General features: G+C 40.7%; 1 protein-coding gene across 9 annotated transcripts in view; it reads right to left on the minus strand.

Annotated features, from left to right (window-relative positions):
- PXYLP1 (2-phosphoxylose phosphatase 1) overlaps positions 1-11,467 on the minus strand; it is an 86,171-nt gene that overhangs the window by 35,139 nt on the left and 39,565 nt on the right. The window contains exons 1-3 of one of the 9 annotated variants that reach the window (XM_064386035.1): positions 11,293-11,307; positions 10,193-10,306; positions 7,383-7,527 (exon numbers count right to left, since the gene is read on the minus strand). The exons of 3 other annotated variants lie outside the window; for them this stretch is intronic. The gene's annotated coding sequence lies outside the window, so the exon portion shown is untranslated. Of the gene's footprint in view, positions 1-7,382; positions 7,528-10,192; positions 10,307-11,191; positions 11,207-11,292; positions 11,346-11,467 lie in introns of those variants that run through there. 5 more of the 9 variants (XM_064386034.1, XM_064386037.1, XM_064386040.1 and 2 more) reach the window with 5 other exon arrangements.

Consider the following 11,467-nt stretch of genomic DNA (forward strand, 5'->3'; position numbering starts at 1 on the left):
CTGAGCACCACAGCGAGGTGAACTCGGTGCCAGGAGCAGCAGCTTCTGCCCAAAATGCAGTGATTGATGCTCGTCTCTCAGACAGGGAAGTTTAGATCAGATATTAGGAAAAATTTCTTCACAGGCTGCCCAGGGCAGTGGTGGAGGCACCATCCCTGGAGGGATTTAACAGACCTGTGGATGTGGTGCTCAGGGACACGGTTTGCTGGTGGGTTTGGCAGTGCTGGGGGAACAGTTGGACTTGACCTTTTCCAACCTAAACAATTCCACAATTCTGTTTCTATAAATACAGTAATTGATAAAGATGACCTTTACAACTCCAAACATTTCAGTCACACTAATGTTAAACGTGACACACTTAAACAGTTTAGAAAATCATAAGGATAGTCATTAAAAAAGCATCCTGCATTGAAATGCAGGTAAGTAAAAGGTACTTCTCAGCCACTTTTTTGCATCATATCTAACTAATACCTATCTACAGAATGGAACTTTTCCTTTTAAACATAATCCAAAATCTCAACTCATCAAAACATGCCAGAATGACTCACAGCACTTAGAGCACCCTCAGTATTTACCTAATCTCACACAAGTGCTGGTGTAAGGTGTTACTGCAGGCTCACACAGAGGTAAAAACAGCCTTATGGTTGAAGGTCAGGCCTGGGAGTCAGGAAAAATTAGTAACTACCCAGAAATGCTGGGAGAGAGGCAGGCAGCCTGGAGCCCAGGCGAGGCAGAGCAGCTGGCAGCACTAACCTACATTCTGCCCAGCACTGGAGGGGCACTGCCAGCCAGGGCATCACACAGAACCTCCCCCTGGCAGCACCAGCAACTCAGCAAACCAGAGTCAAGGCATTTCTCGACTGGCTACACTTCTTTGTAAGTCAGGTCCTGAAAATAACTTTACATCAATGCTTTCAAAGCAGTTGTGAGATTACATGAGACACTAAACCAGGACTGCCAAACTCCTGTGCCAATTGACTGATGCTGTTACATCCTCTAAATCACCAGCATCATCTATAATACAAACCTACTCTCCAGCATGAAGCATAAGCACAGAGTTATACTGACTCACCATGACAGCTTAAATGAATTTACTTGATTAAAACAGCATGTCTCCATAAATAATCAATAGTACTCCTCAAAGTCTGCCTCAATAAAATTACTGTATTTATCTGATGTGCTACATCAAAATGACATTGTCTACTGAAACATTAGAGAGCAAAAGTGGTCACAATGAAAAAAACAGCAGAGACAAATGGAGACTTTGCCCCAAAAGGAAGGCAGTGCTCAGTCTGTACATAACTGTGTGCCAAAGACAGAGAAAAGTGTATTTTGGAGCAAGTTTATAGCGTGTAGGAGGAAGAACAAAAATCCCACAGACAATATAAGGTTATTTTGAGTAAAATTCATAGATAGTCTTAGAAAAGGTCACAGAATAACAGAGGGACCCACCCATTAGTCTGATATCTCTACACTGCATAAGAGATTTTAACTATCATTCCTTTTTTATATATCTTTTGCTTTTCATCTGTATCTGTAGGCTTAGTTTTTGACAAAGCCTGTTTTGAAGGCATCTGGATTGAAGGTGACAGCTCCGGACACAGTTATAATGAAAAGTTCTGCCTTGACTTTAACTTGTGATGCTCCACCAATCACTCCCCAGCCATTGGGCAGCAGCCTACCAGGCACATTTTTCATTTACTCACAAGTCCAGCCCCCAGACAACTTCAGACAGTGAGCTCATACTCTTGAATTAGCAACTACAGAAAACAGTTGTGTCAGCAAATGGCACAAGTCAACCCTTTCCTTTGGCACTTCAAGTGATTTGCATTTTTTTCCTGCAGGAATGAAAAGCAGCGGCTGGGATTTTCTGGTCATGACCAAATGGACCAGAGCTATAAAGATCCGTGGCAAGAACCAGAGCAGAGTGGAAATGGGAACATGCAGCAGAACCAATTCCCCGGTCAGCATGACCTGCTTAGTTACTGATGCTTGTAATTGTCACGGTGAGGAAACCCGCACAAAACCCCTGCAGTCACTGTAGCAGCAGCAATTTCACTTGAACATATGATCCCTGTAACACTGAGGGTGCATTTTGCACAGCATCACAAAGTAACACAGCAACTGTGATACTGTTCAGCACAATTCTCCATTTCCCCCTCGGAAAAAAAACAAGAAACATACTCTTTTTTTTTTTAATAGCATTTAAGAAAAATATGTCACAACACTTGGTGCAAATAAATTCATTTCTAAAAAGAGTAAAACTGGCTCATCATTGAAAATATTAAATAAAACCTGCTCAGTAGTGTTATTTGTGTGAGCCCTCCCAGGCCATGAGTTAAACTGGAAGTCAGTAACCACAGGACACACAAAACTCAACTGAAAGTACAAACAGGCTAGCAGCCTCATAAAACAAAAACAAAACAAACAAACAAACAACTACAAAAAAAAAAAAAACCTAAGTGAAGATAAAGAAAGCCCTGATAAAAAAGGCAATTTGTCCCACTCCACAAGTAAAGCATGGAAACAGCAAGAAGCAGTGCCTGTCCAATAGAGAATGGCTACATGTTAATATGTAAAAACTAACAGTTACTTATAATTTTATTTTTTTATTACTTAACATTTTACCAACAAGTATCAGATTTTAAGAGAAAAACAGCTAAGATGCTGAAGTTTAATATATCTTTTAGCACATTAAAATATCCTCATCCAAATTTTTCTTGTCTTCTGTTGGCAAGCTTCCTCCTTACCTAGGCAGTTCTAAAATCCCCATACTGGCACAGCTGGTCCTGCAAAGTACTGCCCAGTCTTTCAAGTGAGCAGCATGAGCTCCCACTTCACACAAGCCAAGGGATCAAACAGATCTTACTTGAACAATTCTGCCCCTCAGCACAGCACTGACCTTCCCTGTGCAGCAGATTTACCCCTGAATTTAGGAAGCCTGATGAGTGCTGAGCGCATAGAAGTGATGAAGGGACCACCAGCCAGGCTGAACATTGGCACACCTCAAAGATAATCCAGGGCTCTCAAAATCAAGGCTCTCTTGACTCCAAAATCTGAGCTTTTAAACCTCAAGGTGCACAAGCAGACAAACTGGTGAACATTTTAAACACCTCTTTCTCCTAAGCAGCTTTCAAGTTTGAGCAGGACTCTCGTAAAGTTTTACACTGGAAATGCTGGAAAAGCCACCTTCAGCTTGCATCCTTCAGAGGGCTGTTTCCTTCTTTCCAGTTCTGTCCTACTCAGTCACCATTAGGAGCTGACTTCTCTCAGATACCAGATGCTAAGAGATGTGAGCAGAGCCAGAGTTTGCATAGTTTGGGTTTGCATTTGATTTTGCCAGTCTAAGTCCTTTAGAATGTACCTGCTTTATTGAACTTAGGACCTACCAGTTTATGAATCTCCTGGAACTGGTCAACAAACACAGAGACATCCATGTTCAAGTTTTGTGCATTAATGTTATAGTTAATGCAGTGTAACACTACAACTATTCTTTATGAGTTTCACAGCATCTGAAGTTGACTTATTCTGCAGCCAGAAATCTCTCTGTTTCTGGAATTTCCTTACATCAATTTTCTGATTAAATGATGCCCATGTTATCATGAACAAACATAACTGAGTTTAAAGAAATAGCATGGCAGCTGTTAAAAAAGCATGCAAAGATCATTAAGTGTTGGATTTTGATTGTTTTTTCACCCTTGCACAGCAAACCATTTACGTGTGTCATCTTACCTCCCTGTACTCTGACCACTGATTGTCTTGCAAGAAACATTTCTAAAACCAAATGCTTCTGAAAACTCAAGTACTTTTGGAAGAAATACCACAATTGGGGGTTGTGAATACCCTTATAAACACTTGAATACCAAGATAGGGATGTTTTTTCAGACCCAGCACAATAATTTCTGACATGAAGTCACTAAACGAGATCAGTACTGCAGTTTCTACATAATCAATGGTTCCTTGAACTATGAAAAATATAAGTAAATACATTAATTAATTTAGAGATTAAGAATACCATAGTTTCAAAATAAAAGGTACTACAAAGAAAAGGTACTGTATCTGATTTTTTGGGGATGAAATCATTGCCCCAGAACACCCTTTTCCTTCTCCATGCTCTCTGCTATTCCTAGAATTATCAGTATGTGTGAGAGAAATTCTCAACAGTTGCAATTCAAATACTATTTCCACATCCTGCACATCCTTTCATTTAAAATAAATAAATAAAATAAATAAAACCACTATAAATTCAGTCTCATTTTCTCCAGAACACTTTCCCTTTAGAGACTCAGCTTGGAGCCAGTTTTTTGCCTTCATGCCCAGGCTCTGGCAGCACCCTGACAGCAAAGGCATTTTTGCTCCTACCAGCCTCACTGGCCTATTTACACAGAACATCCAGTGTTCCCATCAGCCAGGACACAGGGATGACATGCCCCTGCCTGGAGGAACCTAACAAAAGTCTAAATTAGCTCTGACAGTAAACAACGGGAAAAAAGCAGGGCTGCACATAGAAACAATTATGGAATGTTTATTCCAAGCTGTCTGCAGACCCCTTCATGTTCTGCTTTCTCACAGATTTAGACATCTGTTTAGAGCAGAGGACAAAACAGTGGTCAGCAGCAAAATTCACACTTGCCAGCTCACACATCCTCTGCCTTTGGATTCATACTTTTAGTCACAGATGCTATCCAGCACTTCACTCTGGGGGCTCAGAGCCCAGGCAGGAACCTCCATGCCTGAGCTCTGTTCCACAGCATGGAAAACACACAGGAAAACTCCACACAGCACCCACAGGAACCTCTGAACTCCTTCAGCAGAGATGTTTGCTTGGCACAGCCAATGCTGCTCTAAGGGCTCCGAGTGCAGCACAATCCCTGAAGATGGATGTGGGCTGGAATCTGAAGCTACATTTTGGTCAGAACAAGATACAGCATGAACTGCTTCCCTCAGACCACAGAGAAGCTTCTCTGCTGTGTCACAGTCTACCAATAAAATCCAATCTGTAATAAAACCTGTCAAATGACAAAGCTTTCAACAGAGTTCAAGTAATGATGAATCACAAGCCATTCCCCTGTTTAAAAAGTCAGACTTCATGGCATACCCAAACCTTAAGTATTGAAGAGACCACTGCAGTTCCTTTGCTAGCTTAAAACCTCTTCTCTTATTTTCATTGTTGAAAGTCCCCATGCTTTGGCCTTTGGTTTTCTAACTATGACTTTATAGGTCTCACGTGGTTTATTCATTTGAACAGCAAATGAATGAGATCATGAAATATTTCCAGGAGTAGGTGTCCTTAACTTTGGTTTCTTTTGGGCCACGTAAACCCTTAGTTCAAGAGATTCTTCAGTTCACACAAAACTTTCAGTAAGTGTTTTGATCTGGCTTTGATTACCTGTTTTTGGATGGAAATAAGATCAACTTCTACACTACTGTGTGGAAGTCTTAAAAAACTTGAGGTCAATACCAATCAGTCCAGCACATCACTTTGGAGGCTCTGCTTGAACAAAATTTTAATACCCAGGAAAATCTGTCACAAGCCCAACTCTGTTATGCACTTCAGGAATGTTCCCATATTCCTGCTTCTTTCCCCATGCAATAATAGGCCATGCAAGCCTCTGGACTGCAGAGAAAGTAAAAACAAAACCAAAGGAAGTTCTTTTACTTCCTTAAAGGAAACTGAGCAACTCTATTTGAACAGTATTATGAAACATGAAGGAAATCTTATGATTTTGATGGCTCCAGGCCAGAACTGAATATTAACTGGCAGCAAAACCATTCTAGAACATAGAGAAAATTAAATAATTCTTAAAAAACAGCACCAGAATGTAATTATTTAAAACTTACCATTTTAAAACCATATACCATATGCTCATAACTATAAGCATAGGACCTAATCACCCCCAGATCACAGCCAGTGGCTGATCAGATAACATCACAGCTCCAAAAATCACACAAAGGCAAAGCAGTTAACATGCTTAAATCATTAAATTATTTTGGGGGGTTGTTTTTAAGTTAAGGTTTTACTTTTTTTACAGTTTTAATTGTTTGAACAACTCCATCTCCTGCTATAACACTCCCCTGTGCCCGTTTCCTCTGAGCAGGAATCTGCCTCCCTCTGCCCCAGTGTCAGGGGCTGTGTCCTGAGGCAAATACCTTCTTCTGGCACTAACTTTGAAAGTAAACATTGCAGGGATGCACTCCAAGCTAGTTGTGATCAACCAGGGAAGACAAGATGAATAAACAGATCAGTGAAGAAAGTTCATAAACACAGAAAAATGCTTATTTTCCCACACTGAGTCAAATTTATCCCATGTAATGTTCAAGATGGTGTTAGTATTAAGGATAGTATTTTTCACTGCTTGTCAGCTCTTCCACTCAGTTTAGATTTGGGTTTCAGAATGTGATCTGAGTTCCCAAATCTGTATTTCTTTTAATTCCAAATGACCTTATACTGGGTCAGTTTATACCCCACCTCACACATTCATACTCTGCTGGTGGAGGTTATGTCCACACAGTCCTCAGGATCCCACAGAGGTTGATTTGCCCACAGTATCCAAACTGAATTGATCTGGGGACACTTTATCTCTTCAGCCCACTCTCCATCCTGTCCTGTCCCCCATCTTCACCTGGTCCTTCACACTCACCCTCTGGAGAACTGCCAGAATTTGAACCCAGTGCCCCAGCCATGGCCCCACAGCTATCGGGGAAATGCACCACTCACCACTCTCACCCTAAAATGCACCATTTTACATCTGCTGATTTGACCACTACTGAGAGCTTTCCAGGCAGTAAAACATCATTTTACTCAATTATCTTAATTATAGATGTGAAAAATGACAGTGCAACAACCTGTTAAATGTTGCAAGAGGGATGGAAGGGATGACATTGATTTTTACCCATCACATTTCTACTCTATTCTATAGAGTATTATAGCTTAAAATATAGCTTGTGTTCAAGCTATATTTTAACCCTCATCCCAAAAAATTTTTCTTCTGCCTATAGCCCTGCATGAGATCTGTTCCATCCTGGTTTTATATGTCAGGTCACCCAAAACTTCTGCATTCAACCACTTCCATAAAATCTCAAGGATTCAAAATTACAGGGCAGATACACACTTCTGTTCCAAATGGAAAACTTGTGCTTCTCCACACATTCTACTATTACCCACTGCAACTCATACTAGAGAGGAAAAAAAAAAGATTAAACATACTTTATTCAGCAGTTTTGTCATCTTCCTGCAATCTAACCCCAGAATGGTGATTACACAGATGCACTAGCACACAGTCAGCATTTTCTGCTGCCCTTTCCTCCCCACAGCACTCTGCACAGCTGCCAACTCGCCTGGCTGCTGGAGAGCTGAATGGGGAATAACACAGGCAACATACCGGGAAAACTGCCATGCTGCTGGCAAAAGGGCATGCCTGCCTCTTCCCTGGATCCTCATGGCAGCAGCACGAGCTAACCACTAGGAACACATCACCTTCCAGAGAGAGACAGCTGAACACACAGGTGCAGACAGGAGAGTTATTGCTTCAAAAGGAAAAATAAAAATAGGTTTAGGTAAACAGCGCTGGCATTCAATATCATGTCCCAGCATTTCCTTGGAAAGGCCCTTTGCCTACAGTTCTGTTGCTTCATTTGCTTAGCTGGTTTTACATTTTATCAGCCCACAGAAGCTCCCCATGAAGGTACCCAAGAACCACAAGGCTGTGCTCAGACTCAGGAGCAATCAACAAACCAACACCACAACCACAGACACAGGGAAGGAGAATAAAGCATGAGAAATACAGGGCAAAGTGTAAGAACCAGTGCCAGCATCACTCTGTCCTTTTAACAGTGATTAACCACTGAGGGTACCAGCTGTCTGTCTGCAGGGTCCCCACCAGCACTGCCAGCATCAGCCAGGCACAGCACAGCATCTTCCAGGACAGGGGACTGGGACATTCATTACTGCACACCCTGACACACAGCTGGGCTGTCTGTGCTTTTATTTGCACAAGGGAAACCGTGAAAGTGACAATTTGGAGGGGAAACTGACTTCATTCTTGGTTCGTGCTGAAGTTTTGGGTGGCTGTAGAAACCATGAATGGATCAGCTGAAAAACAACCCCTGATGAGTATTTCCAGACAGCCGTTCTGAAAGTGTTCACCATGTGGCACAAACAAATAAGCCTAATTATTTCAGCTTCCAAAAATCAGTTACTTTTTAGAAATATGCCAGCTGTCTAGCTTTTCAAAACCCAGTTTACTTCTCTAATCAATATGAAACAGCCTGTCAATCTTGCTCTGAATCCTCTGCCTGTCATCAGAACCACTTAGACCCTAATCACACACTTACCATCCACCTTTGTAGACCTCCTGGCAAATGTTTCTATTATCAGCTTGCACAATGCAAAAAAAAAAAAAAAGCTCTTTCTTGCTGCTTAGGATGAACCATTACATTGATGATTCAGGCATTATCTGTTTTTTCAAAAAGAATTGTAAATGCCATTTGTCACAGTACACCTTCCCACTCTTTTATTTCTTCACTGAACAAGAAAATGCCTCATCCAGCTGTAATCAGAGAACATCTACTATTTTCAAGACAAACAAGAACATTAATTTTGAATTCTAAACCAAATGGAACAAAACAAGCCATGTGCCCCTACACTGACTTAAGTCAAGACTCATGTATCCTCCCCTACAAATTTCAGACAATAAAATTTCCCAAATTCTTCTGCCCTAAATAGTGTGCAAAGCTAAATGCTTGCTTCAGGGGACTCACTTTGGGATTCGCCAAAGTGCAGCCTGATTTTAACAGAATATGAAGCATGTCACAGTCTGTACAGCATTCCTAGTATCCTCCTGGAAAACTGCTACAGAAACCTTCTGTCATTATCATTCTTTACAGAGCTTTATGACCAACTGTTTCCAATTCTGTTTCTGTGTAATTTATGCCATACACTGGCCTGCATTTCCACTCCCTATTAAGGAAAACATTTTCAAAAGCATGTAAAAGAAAATAAGAAAATATCCATTTTGAAGCACAATATTTTATCAGTACTGCAGTATTTTAATACAAGTCCATTAAAATTACCATGACACTCAAACCCATGCAAGTAAAAATCTTGCCTGAAATCTACATTTAAGTCTCCTCCCAAGCATTTGATATTTCTTCCTTTTGCTCCAAAATTTAAGTTTTCTTTTGTATATAATTTACCACTCAAGCCAGAGTTTTTTAAATACACCCTTCTGAATGTGAATCAGTGCTCACTTACTGCCTCCCTCTCCCAGGGAATCAACGTTAAAGGTTATGCCCAAACACTTCCCAAATGTGATGCACTGCTGGGACAGTTCTGACCCAAACTCCACTCTCTATCCAGCATTTGGACCACTGAGGTTCTTTTTAAGCAGCTCTTTTCTCACCCTTGAGGCTGCTGTCTGGCAACATTTGTGTGTGTGCTGCTCCACTGCCTGTCAGGCTGCCACAATTTCTTTCCCTGCACATTATTGGTAACTATCTGCCAGTAACTCCCAAAACTTTCCTGCATTCCTTATAACAAACTCCTTCTTTTCAGTCTGCTCATACCTCCTTCATCAAATTATTCTCTAAACACAAAATACAATAGCTGTGTGTTTTGTGCACACTCCCAAGCTCCTTGGGAGAGCACCTTCATCCCTTTGGCAAGGCAGGCTTGAAGACTCCACCCTCCTGAACAATTAAAGTATCACCACCTCCTCTGTAGCATCTATCATAAACCAAAAATCTAAGTCATAAAGCATATGTTAGTAGGTGGATTAACATTTAATTCCTATGCTCATGTGATGTATGCTTGTGAGCAACACATATCTCACAGTGGTTTTCCACTTAATTACTTGCCAACATGCTATTGTTGGTGAAAAGACAAAATTGTGGGGAGATGATGAGAATATGCAACTAGAACTGACCATAAATCCAGATAAAAGCCACACTTAGAACCACATGAATCCACCATTCATTTTTTGGGGCAATAACATGCAGACACAAAGCCTTTATATGTAATTTTTTTTTTGTTTTTAGTATTTGCAACTTCATCAGAAAAAGCATCCAAAACTCTAGTTTCAAAGGTCTCCTATGAGATTGTGAAAATAAAAAAAGACATACATAAGAAACCTCACAGGACACTTTAGGTTTTGTTTGTCTAAGGAGGTTATGGTAAGTGTGTAAAAATACACACCTCCTTGTAAAACCACTGGAGGAAGCACACTTCATGGGGACAGCGATTTTGCACACCATGAAGCATTGCTTTTTGTGTTTCTTCACTCCAAGATGCCCACCTCTAAAACTAGACCTAAAAAATAAGCTCAGAAGACAAAGCTGTTAGAGAAAATGAAGTTGCCAATCACGAAAATTAAACTATTTAAACAAGTTAAGGTTTTTTACAAGCTAAACAAGTTTTTAACAAGTTAAAGCCTGCAGCCTAACCCGAGGCACACCTCTGCACAGGTACAGACACAGCCTCAGTTACACCAAAGCCATTTTACAGATCTGTTGTTGTCAGACCTTCCCATGACACCTCTGTCCCTCCATGCTTCCTTTGCCCCAGAACAGGGAGCTTGCTCAATATGGACTGAATCTTATAAAAAGGAGCATTTCAGCACTTCTGAGTTTACACAACATAATCAAGATACTACAATTAAAAGCCATTAGAGAGAAGCATATGTGTTTAAGCCATGTGCACTGCTTGTAGTTACCTTTTTGAGAAGATTAAAATTAAGCAGCTTTTGCTTTTCATCTCACTCACACCCTCCCACTACAAATTCTGTCTGAGCTAATCCTCCTTCTAGAGACGTCAAAACAGGGCATAAGTATTACAGCTACTTACTGCCAAAATGTGCTGGTTTAATATCCCATTACCATTGTAATACTGGCACAGTAACTTATTATACGTGACAGCTTTTGCAGTTAGTCAAAGATAAAGCCACTTATTCAGTACTGGCTTTTTCATCACATAAAAATATCTTTGTAAAATTCATAGAAGAGAAAATTTAAGATCTGTACTCAGATGCCTATCTGAGACTACGATGCCAGACAAAATAAAAGGCATATAAAGTCATTACACATGTTTTTCCTACCCTGTAATTTCAAAGACTTTATGTAAAGTGATCAGTCCAGAAATTCAGGTTACAGTGTTTACAAATGCATTTTACAAATACAAAGTAAGTTTACTCCTTACTTCCTGGCATTTTATAACACACTTTCACAGAGTTTTGTTCCGATTTTTTTAAGAGCCACAGTCTGCACGAAGGCCAAGACAATGTCGACCTCAGAACACACCTCCAATGAGAAGCCCACGCTTGTCAAAACGCTCAGGGTTATTATTCGGGAACCTGCAGCACAGAAATACAGTAAGAAGTCTGGTCAAGGCCCTAGAAATATCTAGGTTAAGTACGTGCGATGAAAAGGATGCTGCGGGACACGCTAAAGACAAGCGGCACCAGGAAACAGGTGG

The sequence above is a fragment of the Passer domesticus genome, chromosome 11 (assembly GCF_036417665.1).
Source record: "Passer domesticus isolate bPasDom1 chromosome 11, bPasDom1.hap1, whole genome shotgun sequence".
Lineage (NCBI taxonomy): Eukaryota > Metazoa > Chordata > Aves > Passeriformes > Passeridae > Passer > Passer domesticus.